The following is a 21,797-nucleotide window of genomic DNA, read 5'->3' as shown; positions in this document are numbered from 1 at the left end:
TGGGGAGAGATAGCATGGGGAGAAATGCCAGATATAGGTGAAGGGGAGGAAGGCAGCAAATCACACTGCCACATGTGGACCTATGCAACAATCTTGCATGTTCTTCACATGTACCCCAAAACCTAAAATGCAATAAAATTTAAAAAAAAATCTTCTTGGAAAAGATGTTTTTTTTTGTTGTTGTTGTTGTTGTTTTTTTGGCCATTAGGTCTTGAAGGAAGACTTTAACTTTGGATTTTTCAATGTGTGATGATGAAGAATGGAAAGGCCTTTCTAAACAGAATGATAAAGAGAGCAAAGGCAGGAGTACCCGGGCCTATTCTTGGACTGGTGTCTCAGTTTGACTGGACCGTGAGGTTCATGAAAAACAATAGTAGGTTAGCAGTGTGGAAAGTTACATTAAGACCACATTGTCAAGGATCTTGAAAGTCAAACCACGGAGTTAGAGCTTGGGGATACAGGAAAGTCATTATTTAAACGTCTTTGAAGCATAATAGTGGGATGCAAATTCAAACCATTAAGTGTATGCTAAAAATAGGAAAACTGTTGTTCTGTAATGAAATTGCAAAAATTGTAAGAACTGGATTTTCCCATTTTCTTTAGGATGATTGCACTTTCTGTATTGAACTTTAAGATTTCATAACCAAGTTTCAACTGCTCAGCAAGCAGTTGTGTATTCATTTTCAAGTTCTTTTAAACAAAGTCCACTTTAACAAACTGGGTGGCCTAAATAAACAGCTGAAATTTATTCCCATAGCTCTGGAGGCTGAAAGTCCAAAATCAAGGTGTTGGCAGGGTTGGCTTTTTTGAGAGGAGAGAGGGAAGGATTCATTTCAACTGTGGAAAACCCAGCCTCTTTTCTTAACTCATAAATGGCGGTCTTCTCTCTGTCTCTTCACATCGTCTTCCCTCTATACCTGTCTGTCTCTGTGTCGAAATTTTCTTTCTTTTTTTTTTTCTTTTTTAACAAAGACACCAACTATATTGGATTAGGGCCCACTCTGTTGTCGTCATTTTAACTAAGTACATCTCCTGACAACCTTATTTCTAAAGAAGTTCTAATTCTAAGGTTCTGGGGTTCAAGACTTCGACATATGGATTTCTGGAGACACAATTCAACTTGTCACACCCTGTAAATCTGAAAAAGAATTCCCTGAAAGGAGCATAAAGTCACTTAGAGTTTATTTAACAAACGCAAAATGTTTAGACGTTAGATCAGTCCTTTATATAAATAGGTGATCTCACAGGTGGTTTTAAAGAAGCTGGCGGGAGGTTGCAATTGTTTTGGTGGAGTCTCCTGCCAAAGAATTTAAAGTTGGAAGATGAAGAATTCAGGCCAAAGCATGGATAAATATCAATGAAAATGAGAAAGATTTCACAGATAAATGCGAGGAAGTATTACAGAATGGGTAAACACGCAAGCCCTGAATTAGGCCTGGGTTTCAATTCCAGCTCAGTCATTTATTTGTGGATGACCTTGGACAAATTACTTAAACTTTCTAAGCATAGATTTCATTATTTGTAAAATACAGTCTTAGAGTAGCTAGCCAAGACCTTTAGATTTCCAGGTATAAATTAAAGACTGGTACAGGTTTCACGTAGTGAGCTTTCCAAGGAGTACTGTTGAAGCCCTTTCCCTAGGACTGAGGTCAAAGGGAGCACACCCCACCCAGCCTTCTTGAGGGTAAATAAAACTCATAATATACGAAAATCTGTCGCCAAAATCCTCTTCTAATATACACCTCCTCTCAGTCTCTCCCCTTTATTGGCTAGAGATGAGTAGTTAGCAAAGGTCACAAAGCCAGTTATCTAGTCTCACACCTCACTTGGGAGACCTCCACCAAAGTTTAGACTAACCTGGTTCCATTGTATCAGCCTGTTATACTAGCAAAACTGAAGTGGGATGTACATTTCATATGGCAATAATAGGAGGGCAAAGTAATTTGGACATATATATATATATATATATAAAATGTGACATTTGAAAATACTCTTTGATCTGTCAGTTCCACTTTTAGGAATCTGTCTTAAGGAAATAAGTTGAAATGTGAACAAATATTTATTTATAAGTGTATTAACTGTAGGGTCATTAGCAACCATGGAAAATTTGAAACACTCCAAATTTTCTAACAATGTAGAAATGTGTTCAATGACATATTGTACAGCCATTTAAAATAATGTATAGGATTAAGATGGTAAGTTTTATATTATGTGCTTTTTTACTACAATTAAAAAAATGTACTGGGCCTGATGTGGTGGTTCAGTTTCTGTAATCTCAGCAACTCAGGAGACTGATGCAGGAGGATCGCTTGAGCCCAAGAGTTCGAGGCTGCAATGAGCTATGCTTATATTATGACATAAATAAAAAGCATAGGATACAAAATTATATGTACAATATGATTTCAACTAGGTTAAAATATACATAAAAATGGTCTAGATGAAATATTAAAATATTATCACTGCTTGCCTGCAACTAGGGCTGCTTCTTCTTTTTATACTTTTCTGTACTTGAAAAACTTACAATCAACAAATAAGGAAATGGGGATTAGGAGACCAAAAATAGGTCTCTCCCAGTGGAACAGTAGAGAAAAAAAGTTCTAAAGCTGGGCTTTGTAAACAGACATGCTGGAGTTAAATCCTGGCTCAATTTCTCTGTAGAAGAGAAAAGAGAGGGCACAAATCCTCTGTCCATGGATGAATTCCTTAGCCTTTCCTAGCCTCCTTTTTCTCATCTACAAAATGAGTATAATACTGGTACCTCTCTCACACGGTTGTTTTAGCGATCAGTGGTACAATGTGTGTAACTGACTTATACCAGGGTCCCGGCTATTTACTCTAGAGGTGGCAGACACAGTGGGGAAAAGGAGCATTTCAGATCTCAGCCTGAATTTTGCTTCTTCCACCTTCTTCCAGTGACTTTGGGTGGTTATGCACTCCTTCTCTGATTATTACTGTGGAAAAGTAAAATGAGAGTAATGAAAATACCTGTCTCATACTACTGTTAGGAGGATTAAATGAGTTAATACACATAATGGCAAAGAACAGTTCCTGGCATGAAGCAAAAGCTCAATAAATGTTAGAGTTATTACGTCATTATCATCATTCTTCTTATCCTTATCTTCTACCACCAAATATGAAACTGGAGCTGAAATGCTGATCATGTTTCATCTAGAATATCCTGGGCTTTCTAAGATGAAATAAAATCAGAAAAGAGACAAAACTTACAGACAAACTGAGAACAGCTCCATGTTAAAGAGGCAAATGAACAAATGAGGCAGACAAAACAACTAAAAATGGCAAATGGGGAAATAAGAAATTGGGAAGTAAACTGCTAGCAAATATCATAGATAAAATTCATATATATCAAGAACTAATAGAATAAAATAGAAAAGCACTAAGATCTCCATTGATATGTGGGCAATAAGCATGGTCAGTTCAAAACAGGATCCAGTTAGAAAAAAAAATTATAAAAAATTTCAACCTCATTAATGCAGCCCAAGTGTCTCCAGGGTTTCTCATTTTATGGGTTACCACTTCCTTTTCATTTTAAGTAAAATGACTCAGGTCCCCAGCCCTATGGTTACAGGAAAACAGTTCCTCCTTGTGATTTCAGAGAAGAGCTGGACTGCCTGGCTGACTCACATTCTCTCCTTCTGAACTCCTTCTTCTGGTAGCTCCCTGTCACTTTGGACTAGAGATGGCACTGCTCTCCTTGGCTGTCCTGGAACTGAGAGACAGACTTCATGCTACTAGGACAGAGTTGCTTCTTGAATTCCCCAAGTAAACATGCACCCGTGTGGATGACAAGCCTTAATAAAAATTCATTGTCAAAGTTAGTCAACAAGGTCCCAAGCAAGCTTGAGAGCCAGGGAACAGAAGTGCCACCTATAATGATATAGGCACTCCTATGGGACATTCGTCTTTCCTCTAAGACAACCTGAAGTTACAGATACTTCCTAGAACTTAAAAAGTTTGATAGTCTCTTACCTGAAGAAATAGAAACATTGGAAAATGTATTAAGGAATTTCTGTGAAATTAGAACAAAATGACTAATTGCCAATGCAAGAGAAAAAATAAGAAGTAAGAGCCTGAGTATGGGAAGTCCACATCCATCTAATAGGTGTTCCAGAATCAGAAAAAGAAATGAGGTGAAGACATTATAAAAAGAAATAAGACAGAGAAATCCCACTGAAGGACATGAGTCTCCTAAAAGTACCCAGCAAAATGAACAGTACAAAGACCCAAACCAAGGCACTTTCTCTTGAAATTTTAGACCACCAGGGACAACAATACTAAAAGCTTCCAGAGAGAGAGAGAAAGAAAAGAGAAACCAGGTTACATAGAAGCATTAGAAATCAGAATGGTCATACATCTCTCAATACAATGCTAGAAGCTAGAAGATAATAGAACAGGCCGGGCGTGGTGGCTCACGCCTGTAATCCTAGCACTTTGGGAGGCTAAGGTGGGCAGATCACGAGGTCAAGAGATCGAGACCACCCTGGCCATGATGAAACCCCCTCTCTACTAAAAATACAAAAATTAGCAGGGTGTGGTGGCACTCGCCTGTAGTCCCAGCTACTAAGGAGGCTGAGGCGGAAGAATTGCTTGAACCCAGGAGGCGGAGGTTGCAGTGAGCCGAAACTGCGTCACTGCACTCCAGCCTGGTGACAGAGCAAGACTCCATCTCAAAAAAAAAAAAAAAAAAAAAGAAGATAATAGAACAATACCTTCAAAAATTGTGTGGGAAAATCATTTGCAACTTATAACTTTATATCCAGTCAAGCAATCAGTCAAATATGAGGCATGACATTCAAGTTCTCCCTCCAAATGAACTATCAATGCATTCTTTCAAGAGACTACTGGATGATGAGTTCCACTATAATGGATAAAAACCAACAAAGAAGATGCTGTGCATTCCAAGAAACAAGACATCGAATACAAGTGAGAGGAGCAATGGCTTTCCAGGGTAGCAGCAACTCAAAGTGAGAGGATGTCAGCTCTGCAGAAATCCAGTGCATACTGGGACAAAATGACAGAGGGTAATTTGAGAGAGGTGATTGTTTATTTGATAGATTTCATTAAATTACATTTTTTACTTGAGAGCTATTTGGGAATATGAGGAAAATTATCATAGAAACATTGAAAACAAAACGAAATGCAAGGCAATTGTTAACTAGAAGAAAACCAAAAAGTATAATCATAGATTGTAATCATACTGTATAATGTAGCTTTTAGTGAAGCCCAATATTACATAGGTCATAATAATGTAAATACTGAACATCAATTTAACCAAAAGTCAGAGTTCATATCTAAATCTCTGCCAAAATATTGCTCTTTTAAAAAGTAAACCATTGAGGCCTGGTGCAGTGGCTCATGCCTGTAATTCCAGCACTTTGGGAAGCTGAGGCGGGTGGATCACCTGAGGTCAGGCGTTCAAGACTAGGCTGGGTGACATGGTGAAACCCTGGCTCTACTAAAAATACAAAAATTAGCTGAGCATGGTGGCATGTGCCTGTAATCCCAGCAACTTGGGAGGCCAAGAAACAAGAATCACTTGAACCTCGGAGGTGGAGGTTGTAGTGAGCCAAGATCACATCATTGCACTCCAGCCTGAGTGACAGAGCAAGACTCCATCTCAAAAAGCAAAACAAAACAAACCCATAAACCATTGAGTTGGATAAATGCTTTCTTTTTAAAATTAGATATAAATGATACCAGCTGCAGTGGTGTGCTGGTAAATGTTTAACGACAGATTCGCAGATAAAAAAAGCTTTGACAAATTATTAATGTTTTCTTCATTACTTTTATAAGTCTAGAAAATTAGGCAAAACAATAAAGTCCTAATTTGTAGTGTTTGCCAATTTTGTGGTGTAAATACTCCTACTGCGGTTGATTCCAATGTGACATCACTGAAGGCGGAGTTGGAAAGAGATGTGCAGTATACCATTCGTTGTGAAGTGTTTCCACCATATAGATACAGTAGACATACATAACATGCTGGAGTGCAGTGGCACAATCACAGCTCACTGCAACCTTGAACTCCTGGGCTCCAGAAATCCTCTTGCCTCAGCCTCCCAAGTAGCTAGGAATATGGGCATGCCACTACACCTAGTTCATCCATCTTTAAAATTTTTTTGTAGAGATGGGCTCTTGCTGTGTTGCCCAGACTGACCTTGAACACCTGGCCTCAAAGGATCCTCCCGCCTTGGCCTCCCAAAGTGCGGGATTACACGCTTGAGCCACTGCACTTGGCCCCAAATTTAGTTTATTTAAATGCAGGTATATATAATTTCATTTTTAATAATGATTGTTTTTAACAACTGGCTCACAAAATTCTTGAAAATTAAAATATGGCTTTTATGAGCTGGTGTAAGCTGGCTCTAGCAGAGCCCTGGATATAATGAAATATATCTTAGCAAGCGTGATTCAGTGTATAATTTTTCATATTCAGTGCAAGAAACAGTGGCATGTGGCGTGGTGCAAACAAGGAAGTCCGGGGGAATTCCTCATGCTGACATGTATTTTTGGATATTTGATATATGATTAAGCCCTGGAACTCTGTCTAAGAGCAATGCTAAGCAAATAATTAATAAAGTTATAAAGATATCTAGACCTGGATGAGAAATCCAGGCTTTCCTCTTTTCATCTGTACTCTTTTCTCTTTACCACTCCCTTGTTTAGCCCTGTATTTTATTTTATCCCTTCTTTTTCTCTCCATTTCTTTCTTGTTCTTTGCCTTCCATCCTAATTTCCTCCGCTTGTTTTTCCCGTTCTTTCTCTTTTTTGCTTTCTCCTTTTGATCCTCTCTTTCTGGTGCTTTTCTCTTCCATTTCTCTCTTTTTCTCTTTAATTTTTCTTTAATATTTATTTGTCCTCCTTTTCTCCCCATCACACCTCTGACATATACACAATTCCTTTCCTGTCCCTAAAGCCTCTGAGATAATTCCTGAGGACGCAGGTCCTGAGTGATAGCTCTTACAAGAGGACCATTTCCAGAGTAAGCAGGGTCAGCTGAAAAGGGAAGCGGTGGCTGGAGTCAGGGGGTAGCACATGGCGACATGAGAGATGAGAAATATCAATATTTGGCATCATTAGGGGAAGTTTTGTGGGTGCATTAGAGTTCAAGTTTGTTGGCTAATTGTAGGACTGTCAGTTATTCACCTGAGGCTCTAGTTCTATTTGCCCAACATGGTAGCCACTAGGCATGTATGGCTATTGAATGCTTGAAATGTGACAAGCCTGAATTGAAATGTGCTGTAAGTGTAAAACATATACCAGGGTTCAGAGACATTATATGAAAAGAGAATGTCAGGGGACTGATCCAAGATGGCTGGATAGGAACAGCCCCGAGTGCCGTTCCCAGTGAGAGTGGCACAGAGGGTGAGTGCTCACCGCATTTCCAAACAAGTTTTCACTGCCCACAGACCAGGAGATTCCCGGGCCAAAAAGTGCTATGAGTTTTCAGCACCACAGTTTCAGCTGGTGCCCTGTCACACACAGAAATTCACACAAGTCTGGGCTGCCTTTTCAGCTGGTGCCTGGAACACCTGGGAGACAGAGCTGCCCATTCAACTGAAAGGGTTAGGGCTAAGACAGGGAGCCAGAGGATCTGGCTCGGTGGGCACCACCCCCACAAAACAAGCAATCTGAAACGCTCTGGATTGAGACTTTCACAGCAAGCACAGCTGGACCCAGGAGCATCCAGCTTGGTGGCGGGAAGGGCGTCCCCTACTACTAAGGCAGTCCGCCGTGAGCCATGACCGAGGCAGTTCACACAACAACAGGGCAGAGCTTGCAACAGCTCAGCAACGCCTCTGCTGGCAGACTGTGACTAGACTACTCCATGCAGGACAGAGCACGTATTAAAAAAGGCAGCAGCACAACAAGGACTTATAAATAAAGCTGACCTTCCTAGGACACAGCACCTGGGAAAAGAGGCGGTTATGAGTGCAGCTGCAGCAGATTTAAAGATACCTGCCCGGTAGCTCTGCACAGAACAGTGGAGCTCCCAGCATAGCACTTGAGCTCCTATAAGGGATAGACTGTCTCCTTAAGCAGCTCCCTGACCCCCATATACCCAAAGAGACATCTCATAAAAGGGAGCTCAGGCTGACATCAGGCAGGTACCCTTCTGGGATGAGGATAGCAGAGGAAGAAACCTGCAGCAACCCTTGCTGTTCTGCAGCCCCCGCAGGCAATCCCCAGGCAACAGGGTCTGGAGTGGACCTCCAGCGGTCCTACAGCAGAGAAGCCTGACTGTTAGAAGGAAAACTAAGAAGCAGAAAGAAATAGCTTCAACATCAACAAAAAGGACATCCACTCAGAGACCCCATCTGAAAGTCACCAACGACAAAGACCACAGGTAGATAAAACCACTAAGATGGGAAGAAAACAATGCAAAAAGGAGGAAAACACCAAAAACCAGAAGTCCTCTCCTCCTCCAAGGGATCAAAACTCCTCACCACCTAGGGATGAAAGATGGATGCAGAATGAATTGGATGAATTGACAGAAACAGGTTTCAGAAGGTGGGTAATAACAAACTTCTCAGAGCTAAAAGAACATGTTCTAATCCAATGCAAAGAAACTAAGAACCTTGAAGAAAGGTTAGATGAGATGCTAACTAGGATAAACAGCTTAGAGAAGAATATAAATGACTTGATGGAGCTGAAAAACACAGCACAAGAACTTCATGAAGCATACACAAGTTTCAATAGCTGAATTGACCAAGTAGAAGAAAGGATACCAGAGACTGAAGATCAACTCAATGAAATAAAACAAGAAGGAAAGAATAGAGAAAAAAGAGTGAAAGAAATGAACAAAGCCTCCAAGTAATATGGGATTATCTGAAAAGACCTAATCTATATTTGATAGGTGTACCCGAATGTGACGGAGAGAATGAATCCAAGCTGGAACACACTCTTCAGGATATATCCAGGAGAACTTTCCCAACCTAGCAAGCCAGGCCACCATTCAAGTACAGGAAATACAGAGAACACCACAAAGATATTCCTCAAGAAGAGCAATCCCAAGGTACATAATCGTCAGATTCACCAGGGTTAAAATGAAGGAAAAAATGCTAAGGGCAGCAAGAGAGAAAGGTCCAGTTACCCACAAAGGGAAGCCCATCAGACTCAGCAGATCTCTCAGCAGAAACCCTACAAGCCAGAAGAGAGTGGGGGCCAATATTCAACATCCTTAAAGAAAAGAACTTTCAACCTAGAAATTCATATCCAGCCAAACTAAGCTTCATAAGCAAAGGAGAAAGAAAATCCTTTATGGACAAGCAATTGCTGAGAGATTTCATCACCACCAGGCCTGCCTTATAAGAGCTCCTGAAAGAAGTACTAAACAAGAAAAGGAACAAACAGTACCATCCACTCCAAAAACATACCAAATGGTAAAGACCATTGACACAATGAAGATAATGTGTCAACTAACAGCAAAACAACCAGCTAGCATCAAAATGGCAAGATCAAATTCACACATAACAATATTAACATTAAATGTAAATGGGCTAAAGGCCCCAATCAAAAGACACAGACTGGCAAATTGGATAAAAAGTCAAAACCCATTGATATTCAGGAAACCCATCTCACGTGCAAGGACACACATAGGCTAAAAACAAAAGGATGGGGAAAGATTTATCAAGCAAATGGAGAGTAAAAAAAAAAGCAGGAGTTGCAATCCTAGTCTTTGATAAAATGGACTTTAAACCAACAAAGATCAAAAGAGACAAAGAAGGGCATTACATAATGGTAAAAGGATCAATGCATCAAGAAGAGCTAATGATCCTAAATGTATATGCACCCAATACAGGAGCACCCAGGTCCATAAAGCAAGTTCTTAACAACCTACAAAGAGACTTAGACTCCCACACAATAATAGTGGGAGACTTTAACACTCCACTGTCAATATTAGAAAGATCAACGAGACAGAAAATTAACAAGGATATCTAGGACTTGAACTCAGATCTGGACCAAGTGGACCTAATAGACATCTACAGAAATCTTCACCCCCAAACCCACAGAACATACATTCTTCTCAGCACCATATGGCACCTACTCTAAAACTGACCACATAATTGGAAGTAAATCACTCCTCAGCAGATGCAAAAGAACAGAAATCATAACAGTCTCTCAGACCACAGTGCAATCAAATTAGAACTCAGAGTTAAGAAACTAGCTCAGAACCACACAACTTCATGGAAACTGAACAACTGGCTCCTGAATGTCAACTGGATAAACAATGAAATGAAGGCAAAAATAAAGTTGTTCTTTGAAACCAATGAGAATGAAGACACAACATACCAGAATCTGTGGGACACATTTAAAGCAGTGTCTAGAGGGAAATTTATAGCAATAAACACCCACCAGAGAAGCGAGGAAAGATCAAAAATCGACACCCTATCATCAAAATGGAAAGAACTAGAGGAGCAAGATTAAAAAAAACTCAAAAGCTAGCAGAAGACAAGAAATAACTAAGATCAGAGTGGAATTGAAGGAGATAGAGACACACAAAAAAATCCTTCAAAAAAATCAATAAATCCAGGAGCTGGTTTTTTGAAAAGATCAACAAAATAGACCACTAGCCAGAGTAATAAAAAAGAAAAGGGAGAAGAATCAGATAGATGCAATTTAAAAAAATGAAAAAGGGGGTATCACCACTGACTCCACAGAAATACAAATTAAAACCAGAGACTACTACAAACAACTCTATGCACATAAACCAGTAAACCTGGAAGAAATGGATAAATTCCTGGACACTTGCACCTGCCCAAGCCTAAACTAGGAAGAAGTTGAAACCTTGAACAGACCAACAACAAGGGCTGAAGTTGACGCAGCAAGTAATAGCCTACCAACCAAAAAAAGTCCAGGTCCAGACAGATTCACAGTTGAATTCTACCAGATGTACAAAGAGGAGCTGGCACCATTCCTTCTGAAACTATTCCAAACAATACAAAAAGAGGGAATCCTTCCCAAATCATTTTATGAGACCAACATCATCCTGATACCAAAACTCAGAAGAGACTCAACAAAAAAAAGAAAACTTCAGGCCAATATCCATGATGAACAATGATGCATAAATCTTCAATAAAATACTGGCAAACCGATTGCAACAGCACATCAAAAAGCTTATCCAGCACGATCAAGTAGGCTTCATTCCGGGGATGCAAGGCTGGTTCAACATACGCAAGTCTATAAACATAATCACCCACAAAAACAGAACCAAAGACAAAAACCACATGATTATCTCAATAGATGCAGAGAAGGCCTTTGACAAAATTCAAGAGCATTTTAAGCTAAAAACTCTCAATAAACTAGGTATTGAAGGAACATATTTCAAAATAATAAAAGCTATTTACGACAGACCTACAGACAACATCACACTGAATGGGCAAAAACTGGAAGCACTCCCTTTGAAACCTAGCACTAGGTAAGGATGCCTGCTCTCATCACTCCTATTCAATATAGTATTGGAAATTCTAGCCAGAGCAATCAGGCAAGAAAAGGAAATAAAGCATATTCAATTAGGAAAAGAAGAAATCAAATTGTCTCTACTTGCAGATGACATGATTGTATATTTAGAAAACCTCATCATCTCAGCCCAAAGTCTCTTTAAATTGATAAGCAACTTCAACAAAGTCTCAGGATGCAAAATCAATGTGCAGAAATCACAAGCATTTCTATACACCAATAACAGACTAACAGAGAGCCAAATCATGAGTGAACTCCCATTCACAATTGCTACAAAGAGAATAAATACCTAGGAATACAACTAACAAAGAATGTAAAGGACCTCCTTAAGAAGAACTACAAACCACTGTTCAAGGAAATAAGAGAGGACACAAACAGATGGAGAAATATTCTGTGCTCATGGTTAGGAAGAATCAATATCCTGAAAATGGCCATGCTGCCCAAAGTAATCTATAGATTCAATGCTATCCCCATAAAGCTACCAATGACCTTCTTCACAGAACTGGAAAAATCCACCTTAAACTTCATGTGGAACCAAAAGAGAGCCTGCATAACCAAGTCAATTCTAAGCAAAAAGAACAAAGCTGGAGGCATCACACTACCAGACTTCCAAGTATACCACAAAACTACAGTAATCAAAACAGCATGGTACTGGTACCAAAACAGAGATATAGACCAATGGAACAGAACAGTGGCCTTGGAGGCAACGCCACACGTCTACAGCCATCTGATCTTTGACAAACCTGACAAAAACAAGCAATGGGGAAATGATTCCCTGTTTAATAAATGATGTTGAGAAAACTGGCTAGCAGTGTGCAGAAAGCAGAAACTGGACCCCTTCCTGACACCTTACACTAAAATTAACTCCAGATGGATTAAAGACTTAAACATAAGACCTAACACCATAAAAACCCTAGAAGAAAACTTAGGCATAAAAACCCTAGAAGAAAACCTGAATGGTTATTCAGGACATAGGCATAGGCAAGGACTTCATGACTAAAACACCAAAATAGACAAATTGGACCTAATTATACTCCAGGGCTTCTGTACAGCAAAAGAAACAATCATTAGGGTAGGGTGAACTGGCAACCAACAGAATGGGAAAAAAATTTTTGCAATCTACCCATCTGACAAAGGGCTAATATCCAAAATCTACAAAGAACTAAAACAGATTTACAAGAAAAAAACAAACAAATCCATCCAAAAGTGGGAGAAGGATATGAAAAGACACTTTTCAAAAGAAGACATATATGAGGCCAAGAAACTTATGAAAAAGTGCTCATCATCACTGATTATTAGAGAAATGCAAATCAAAACCACATTGAGATACCACTTCATGCTAATTAGAATGGCGATCATTAAAAAATCTGGAGACAACAGCTGCTGGAGAGGATGTGGAGAAATAGAAACACTCTTACACTGTTGGTGGGAGTGTAAATTAGTTCAACCATTGTGGAAGACAGTGTGGCGATTCATCAAGGACCTAGAAAAAGAAATTCATTTGACCCAGCAATCTCACTAATGGGTATATACCCAAAGGATTATAAATCATTCTATTATAAGAATACATGCACATGTATGTTCATAGCGGCACTGTTTACAATGGCAAAGAGCTGGAACCAACCCAAATGCCCATCGACAATAGGCTGGACAAGAAAAAATGTGGTACATATACACCATGGAATACTATGCAGCCATAAGAAACGATGAATTCGTGTCCTTTGTAGGGACAGGGATGAATCTGGAAACTGTTATTCTCAGCAAACTGACAGAAGAAGAGAAAATCAGACACTGTGTGTTCTCACTCATAGGCGGGTGTTGAACAATGAGAACACATGGACACAGGAAGGGGAGCATCACACACTGGGGTCTGTTGGGGGTGGGCAAGAGAGGGACAGCAGGGGTGGGTGGTGAGGTCGGGGAGAGATAACATGGGGAAAAATGCCAGATGTAGGTGATCAGGGGATGGAGGCAGCAAACCACATTGCATGTGTGTACCTATGCAACAATCCTGCATGATCTGCACGTGTACCCCAGAACATAAAGTATAATTAAAAAAAAAAAAGAGAATGTCAAATGTCTTGCTATTTTTTATATTGAATAGTTGTGAAATAATATTTTAATGTGGTGAATTATATAAAATATATTATTAATTTCACCTCTTTTGGTCTTTTTAATGTGGTTACCAAATCTCTTCAAAATCTTTTAGGTTCCTAGTACATATCTAGGATTATTTTATTTTTCTTCTATTTATTTATTTAGAGACAGAGTTTTGCTCTTGTTGCCCAGGCCAGAGTGCAATGGCATGATCTCGACTCACTGCAACCTCTGTCTGCCTCCCAGTGTCAAGCGATTCTGCTGTCTCAGCCTCCTGTGTAGCTGGGATTACAGGCACCTACCACCACGCTGGCTAATTTTTGTATTTTTAGTAGAGACAGCGTTTCACCATGTTAGCCAGGCTGGTCTCAAACTCCTGACCTCATGTGATCCACCTGCCTTGGCCTCCCAAAGTGTTGGTATTATAGGCGTGAGCTACCACACCTGGCCAGGATCATTTTATTCGTTTGAACAAAAATGTTCTTCCCTCCTTATACTCAAATGTAGTAAATGAATGACAAGTTATTTAAATTTCCTAACCATGTGAGAATTTTGTTAGTTTTCATTTATTTTTCAGAAATAGGATTCAGGAAAAAACAAAACAAAACAAAAAACAAAAACGAAATAAAACCTTTGTCACTATTTTCACTTGCTGATACCAGTAATTAAAGGAGCTTTCCCCAACTAACACATGCTCCACACTAGACTCTGAGCCACCTGCAGGGCCCTCGGGAGAATGCAAGCCCTTCCTTCCACCCGGGAGCAGCTCTACCTCATGTGACTTTCCCACCTGCCCTCTTAAAGGCAAGAACTACAAAAATAGGCCAGGCACGGTGGCTTATGCCTAAAATCCCAGCACTTTGGGAGGCCAAGGTTGGTGGATCACCAGAAGTGAGGAGTTCAAGACCAGCCTGGCCAACATGGTCAAACCCCATCTCTACCAAAAATACAGAATTAGTCGAGTATAATGGCACACACCTGTAATCCCAGCTACTTGGGAGGATGAGGCAGGAGAATCGCTTGAACCCAGGAGGAAGAAGTTGCAGTGAGGTGAGATCATGTCACTACACTCCTGCCTGGGCGACAGTGTGAGACTGTCTCAAAATAAAAATAAAAATAAAATAGGCTAGCAGACTATAAGGTGGTCATGAATCCTCTGCCCAATAGAGATGCTCTATCTTACATAGTGAGGCAAAGATGTGATCAGATTTCCCGTCTTGGGGCAAGTATTCTCAGAGTGAGCCTCAGCCCTGACTATAAGCCATGAGCCTGGGAAAAGGCTGTAGGAAGATACATGTTCAAGCAAAGGCAGCAATAAAGAGAAGTGGGTAATAGAAAGAGAAGCAGATTGAGGAAGAATCAAAGAAAAGTCAAGTCACAGCTAAAGTGAAGAGCAGCCCAACAAGACAGTCTGACCACCATGACTGCTCTGGGAGTCCCCAGAAGCCACTGCTCCAGGTCTTTACAGGGCCTGGCTGTGCTGCTGTGTTTCCTCACCACCTCTAGTGTCTTTAAAATAAACCTCCATCCCCTTGTGGTAACCCAAGGTTCTCTGTTCATCGCAACTTACATAAGAAGGCAGAATCATAGCAGGCCCATGTCTGCAGTCAGAGGAAGGCATAACAGGGGAATTGAGTGTGTGAGTGTGTGTGCGTAGATGCGTGCCCACGTGCATGCATGTGTGTATGTGTGTGCATGCCCACGTGCATGCGTGTGTGTGAGTGTGTGAGAGTGTGTGTGTGTGTGTGCGTGTGCCCACAGGCATGCATATGTGTAGGGGGCGGGGGGATGTTTGTTTGAAAGGAATAAAAATATTACATCTTAAAGTTATCAGCACATACGGTTCTGAGCATACTATTCTCAGTTGCCAGTTGTGAATAAGGATTTAAATGTTTTAGAAATCTCAGGTGAAGGCAAACAGAGTATTACATCATCTCTTGGACATCTGGAGTCATGAAAAAATTGTAGGCTTTGGAAGCAGACTTACTGAGTTTTGAATCTTGGCTCCATCCTCTACTAAATGATGACCTTGGGCAAGTTTCTTGTTCTCTCTCAACCAGTTTTTTCAGTTGTCGAATGGGAATAAAGTATATGTTCTAAGTAGTTTGTGGTGATGATTAGCCAATATCTTGTGTGCAATACCTTCTGCACTTAGGAAGTAAATGCAAACTTAATGATAATGATTAGGTGACACAGACAACAGCTCCTTACTTGGCTCAACTTGTTTTTCATAAACAAATGCAAAAACATGTAAAGAAAACTTCTCCATTTACTGACAATAAAGTATTTAAACATGCTGGTCTCTGGGAAAAGGAAGAATATGTCTTTGGACAACAAAAATCCCAAGTGATTATTTTTCCTTGAGAGGCAATACACAGCGTGAGTGTACTGATCATAGTGGTTTGAGAATTTCTGAACTGAAAAAGATTTTAGAGCTCAGTTCATCCAACAAGCTAGGAATACCCTCTCCAACATTCCCGAGGGGTGTGCAGCCAGCACCTGTCTTCCCCTGTCTGCGTAGTGTGCATGTTTGTATATGTTTAGGTGAGCAGCAGAGCTGGTTTTGTTTTGCTGTTGTTTTTCTTTATACAGTTATTTATTCTGTAATTTTCCCCTAAAATGTAGGTGGAAATATATACACTACATTTTAATTAAAAAACCCCAATGTGACAGTTAAAAAAATGTATTTTAAGAACCCACCCACTCCCCCATTTTGCACGACAGAAATGATAATCATTCATGTTTAAATTGATCGTTCCTCCTATGGAGAAATCTATTTGGAAATTTTCTTCTTTACTTGTGATCTCCAGCAGTCACCTAAATCTTAAGTCGAGTATGAAAAAAACCTCAAAATGTTGCTTTAAAAATTGATCTGTACTTTGCAATCTACATTTTAAAAAAATATGTTTGTTTCACCACTTCACTTCAAGACAAGGCCTCTAGATCATTGGTCTCCAATCTTTTTGGCACCAAGGACCAGTTTCATGGAAGACAGTTTCTCCAGGTTTGGAGATGGAGGTGAGATGGTTTCAGGATGATTCAAGCGTATCACATTTACTTTATTTCTATTATTATTACATTGTAATATAATATACAATAAAATAATTCTACAACTCACCGTAATGTAGAATCAGTGGAAGCCCTGAGCCTGTTTTCCTGCAACTAGATGGTCCCATCTGGGGTGATGGGAGATGGTGAGAAATCACCAGACATTAGATTCTCATAAGGAGCATGCAACCTAGATCTCTCACATATGCAGCTCGCAGTAGGTTCTGCGCTCCTATGAGAATCTAATGCTGCTGTTGATTTGACAGGAGGTGGAGCTCAGGTGGTAATGCGAGCGATGGGGAGTGACTGTAAATACAGATGAAGCTTCACTTGCTTACCCACCACTCACCTCTTGCTGTGCAGCTCAGTTCCTAACAGGCCATGAACTAGTTCCTGTCTGTGGCCCAGGGGTTGGGGACCCCTGCTCTAGATAACTCCTTCCCACCCTCTTCCTGCTAGATTGCGGAAATTGTGGAGCCACCATTCCTATTCCTGCTAATCATCACATGACTGCCCTTCCAGCTGATGAAAGGGATAACTGGCCCTCACTCGCCGTAGACGACCTGCTTTTCCGCGCGCACGCCCTGCCGCCGCCCCACAGAAATGTTTCGGTTACCCACCGTCTTTCGCCAGATGAGACCGGTTTCCAGGGTCCTGGCTCCTCATCTCACTCGGGCTTACGCCAAAGATGTAAAATTTGGTGCAGATGCCGGAGCCTTAATGCTTCAAGGTGTAGACCTTTTAGCCGATGCTGTAGCTGTTACAATGGGGCCAAAGGGAAGAACAGTGATTATTGAGCAAAGCTGGGGAAGTCCCAAAGTAACAAAAGACGGTGTGACTGTTGCAAAGTCAATTGACTTAAAGGATAAATATAAAAATATTGGAGCTAAACTTGTTCAAGATGTTGCCAATAACACAAATGAAGAGGCTGGGGATGGCACTACCACGGCTACTGTACTGGCACGCTCTATTGCCAAGGAAGGCTTTGAGAAGATTAGCAAAGGTGCTAATCCAGTGGTAATCAGGAGAGGTGTGATGTTAGCTGTTGATGCTGTAATTGCCGAACTTAAAAAGCAGTCTAAACCTGTGACCACCCCTGAAGAAATTGCACAGGTTGCTACAATTTCTGCAAATGGAGACAAAGAAATTGGGAATATCATCTCTGATGCAATGAAAAAGGTTGGAAGAAAGGGTGTCATCACAGTAAAGGATGGAAAAACACTGAATGATGAATTAGAAATTATTGAAGGCATGAAGTTTGATCGAGGCTATATGTCTCCATACTTTATTAATACATCAAAAGGTCAGAAATGTGAATTCCAGGATGCCTATGTTCTGTTGAGTGAAAAGAAAATTTCTAGTGTCCAGTCCATTGTACCTGCTCTTGAAATTGCCAATGCTCACCGTAAGCCTTTGGTCATAATCGCTGAAGACGTTGATGGAGAAGCTCTAAGTACACTTGTCTTGAATAGGCTAAAGGTTGGTCTTCAGGTTGTGGCGGTCAAGGCTCCAGGGTTTGGTGACAATAGAAAGAACCAACTTAAAGATATGGCTATTGCTACTGGTGGTGCAGTGTTTGGAGAAGAGGGATTGACCCTAAATCTTGAAGACGTTCAGCCTCATGACTTAGGAAAAGTTGGAGAGGTCATTGTGACCAAAGATGATGCCATGCTCTTAAAAGGAAAAGGTGATAAGGCTCAGATTGAAAAACGTATTCAAGAAATCATTGAGCAGCTAGATGTCACAACTAGTGAATATGAAAAGGAAAAACTGAATGAACGGCTGGCAAAACTTTCAGATGGAGTAGCTGTGCTAAAGGTTGGTGGGACAAGTGATGTTGAAGTGAATGAAAAGAAAGACAGAGTTACAGATGCCCTTAATGCTACAAGAGCTGCTGTTGAAGAAGGCATTGTTTTGGGAGGGGGTTGTGCCCTGCTTCGGTGCATTCCAGCCTTAGACTCATTGACTCCAGCTAATGAAGATCAAAAAATTGGTATAGAAATTATTAAAAGAACACTCAAAATTCCAGCAATGACCATTGCTAAGAATGCAGGTGTTGAAGGATCTTTGATAGTTGAGAAAATTATGCAAAGTTCCTCAGAAGTTGGTTATGATGCTATGGCTGGAGATTTTGTGAATATGGTGGAAAAAGGAATTATTGACCCAACAAAGGTTGTGAGAGCTGCTTTATTGGATGCTGCTGGTGTGGCCTCTCTGTTAACTACAGCAGAAGTTGTTGTCACAGAAATTCCTAAAGAAGAGAAGGACCCTGGAATGGGTGCAATGGGTGGAATGGGAGGTGGTATGGGAGGTGGCATGTTTTAACTCCTAGAATAGTGCTTTACCTTTATTATTGAACTGTGACAGGAAGCCCAAGGCAGTGTTCCTCACCAATAACTTCAGAGAAGTCAGTTGGAGAAAATGAAGAAAAGGCTGGCTGATGTTTAAGACATCACTATAACCATCAGTTACTGGTTTCAGTTGACAAAATACATAATGGTTTATTGCTGTCATTGTCCATGCCTACAGATAATTTATTTTGTATTTTTGAATAAAAAGACATTTGTACATTCCTGATACTGGGTACAAGAGCCATGTACCAATGTACTGCTTTCAACTTAAATCACTGAGGCATTTTTACTACTATTCTGTTAAAATCAGGATTTTAGTGCTTGCCACCGCCAGATGAGAAGTTAGGCAGCCCTTCTGTGGAGAGTGAGAATAATTGTATACAAAGTAGAGAAATATCCAATTATGTGACAACCTTTGTGTAATAAAAATTTGTTTAAAGTTAAAAAAAAAAAAAAAGAAAGGGATAACTGACCTACACCTTGAAGAAAGGCATCATCAAAGTGCTCTAAGATGCTGTGGAAAACCAGTATGGTGGTTCTGCAAGAAATTAAACAGAATGGTCATATGGTCCACAAATTCCACTTCTAGGTATAGACTCAAAAGAATGTTAAGCACCAACTTACACAGATGTTTGTACACCATGTTCATAGCAGCATTATTCACAAGAGCCAAAAAGTGAAAACAACCCCAGCGTCCATTGATGGATGAATGAATGAACACAATGTGGGATGTACATACAACAGAATAGTGTTCAGCCTTAAAAAGGAAGGATTCTGATTCTCTGTAATAATAATAGAATGATATGGATAAAACTTGAAGACATTATGCTCAATGAAATAAGCCAGTCACAAAAAAACAAATATGGTATAATTCCACAGACATGAGGTACCTAGAGTAGTCAAATTGATAGAGACAGAAAGTAGAATTGTAGTTTCCAGGGTGTGAGGGGAGGAGAAAATGTGAAATTACTGTTTAATGGGCATAGAATTTCAGTTTGGGGTGATGAAAAAGCTCTGGAGATCAGCAGTGATGGTAGCTGCATAATGGTGTGAATGTACTTAATGCCACTAAATTGTACATTTAAAAATGGTAACATTGGGTGCAGTGGCTCACACTGTAATCCTAGCACTTTGGGAGGCCAAAGCAGGCAGATCACGTGAGCTCAGGAGTTCAAGACCAGCCTGGGCAACATGGAGAAACCCTGTCTCTACAAAAAATACAAAAAAAATTAGCCAGGCCAGTTGGCATGCATCTGTAGTCCCAGCTATTGGCGGGACTGAGGGGGGAGGATGGCTTGAGCGCAGGAGGTCGGGGCTGCAGTGAGCTGTGATCACATCACTGCACTCCAGCCTGGGTGACAAAGTGAGAACCTGCCTGAAAAAAATAAAAAATAAAAAGATGGTTAAAATGGTAAGTTTTATGTTATGTGTATTTTACTGCAATTTAAAAAAGTGTTACGATTATAATGAATATACATAACATGCAATACCACTAGCATGCAGTAGAGGGCGGATGGGCTTTAAGCGTCACAGAAAAAGTTGATTCATTCAGCTCCTGCAGCCAATTCTGACCCTGTCAACGAATCATTCACACACCTGCAGCTCTGCTGCGACAGTGCAAGCCCGGGGTAAGAACCTCAGCTTTGTTTCTTGTAATTCTCATGAAAAAGTTATAAGGGCTGTATGGGTCTTTTCTAAAGAGGAGGTAATTTGAGCTAATATAGAGGGGAGGAAAGTAGAGTTATTTGGATTTTTGGTGTTTATTATTTTATCTAAATTAATGATTGGTGGATCTGAGGAATCTCTTGTAGCTGCTTGCGGGTGTGGGTTTCTTTTCACTGATTGTGGATCAAACCTGGTCAGCCCTTCTATCCAGATTGAACGGTCCCAGGCATTGTGGCAAGTTTTCTCTACCTCTTACTTCTCCATGGTGTATGTTTGCCTCTGCTGGATAAAACCTTGGGCTAGTTAAGGCATATTTCTTGCTCCTTTATCCCGTTGAAAAGTTCTGTCTTTGTGTTGCCTGTCTAAAAGTAGGGGCAGATCTGAGGGATCTTGCAGAACACAGTTCTTCTTCAGTTTCCTTCAGAAGTGGACAAAGAGGGCCATGGGTTGCTGTAAAGAAGAGGACGGTTAACCACCTGTGGGCATTTGATTTCTCAAAGAGCTTTCTCCCAGACCACCTACATTGAGCTATTAATTAGGAATGCGTGCACTGTGAGTTTTACTTCAATTCTTGTGAACTTACAAATTTCCTAAGAATGTATACACATGTAGGCAAAGTCTCTTGAACTTCGTGGCACCTAGCAGAGTGTCCCATAGCATGAAGCTTCCGAGAGAGGTGCATGGGATGGGAAGGGAGGAAGTGGCCGCCACGGCAGGTGATCAGGTCAATGGATTCAACCTCGGTGATTCCGTCCTTAGGATGTGATTACATCCTAAGCTACCTCATTTCAAGGTTTCAGGTGCCTTCCATTTGGGTTTAGCTACCATCCAGAAGGTACCAAACAGGTCTGGGTTCAAATCTCTGCTTATTCACTGGGTCATCTTGGGCAAGTTATTTTACCTCTGGGCTTTAACTCCTCCATCTGTAAAACAGGAATAATAAGGGTCGCCACTTTGTTGAGTTGAAAATGGGATGAAACAAGGTAATGTGCAGAAAACCCTTAGCTCCATGTCAGACACATAGGAAATACTAAAAAGAAGTCATTCTTACTCTTAGGTTCCAAAGATCATTCAACATTCAATAGGTTTTTAATCTCTTTTCTATTTCTTTATATCGCTGGGAAAATAGAAATTAGATGATAAAATATTCTTTGGCAAAAC

At 40.4% G+C, this 21,797-nt stretch overlaps 1 protein-coding gene, 1 long non-coding RNA gene and 1 pseudogene across 8 annotated transcripts in view; 2 read left to right on the top strand and 1 right to left on the bottom strand.

Moving 5' to 3' along the window:
- Window positions 1-4,726: 4,726 nt before the first annotated feature.
- TLR10 (toll like receptor 10) overlaps window positions 4,727-21,797 on the top strand; it is a 24,994-nt gene continuing 7,923 nt past the window's right edge. For 4 of the 5 annotated variants that reach the window (XM_032273884.1, XM_032273881.1, XM_032273874.1 and 1 more), the window contains exon 1: window positions 20,459-20,599. The gene's annotated coding sequence lies outside the window, so the exon portion shown is untranslated. Of the gene's footprint in view, window positions 5,040-20,458; window positions 20,600-21,797 lie in introns of those variants that run through there. The other variant, XM_032273887.1, reaches the window with a different exon arrangement.
- LOC116548439 lies at window positions 17,164-19,199 on the top strand (annotated as a pseudogene). The gene has a single exon (XR_004267431.1). The product of XR_004267431.1 is annotated as a 60 kDa heat shock protein, mitochondrial pseudogene (transcript).
- LOC116548449 overlaps window positions 19,394-21,797 on the bottom strand; it is a 21,770-nt gene continuing 19,366 nt past the window's right edge. Inside the window, exons 2-3 of one of the 2 annotated variants that reach the window (XR_004267436.1) lie at window positions 21,220-21,559; window positions 19,394-19,509 (exon numbers count right to left, since the gene is read on the bottom strand). This is a non-coding gene — a long non-coding RNA (uncharacterized LOC116548449). Of the gene's footprint in view, window positions 19,510-21,202; window positions 21,560-21,797 lie in introns of those variants that run through there. The other variant, XR_004267435.1, reaches the window with a different exon arrangement.

The sequence above is a fragment of the Sapajus apella genome, unplaced genomic scaffold (assembly GCF_009761245.1).
Source record: "Sapajus apella isolate SASKATOON/1434 unplaced genomic scaffold, GSC_monkey_1.0 scaffold5, whole genome shotgun sequence".
Taxonomy (NCBI): Eukaryota; Metazoa; Chordata; class Mammalia; order Primates; family Cebidae; genus Sapajus; species Sapajus apella.
This window is presented reverse-complemented; position numbering and strand designations above follow the sequence as displayed.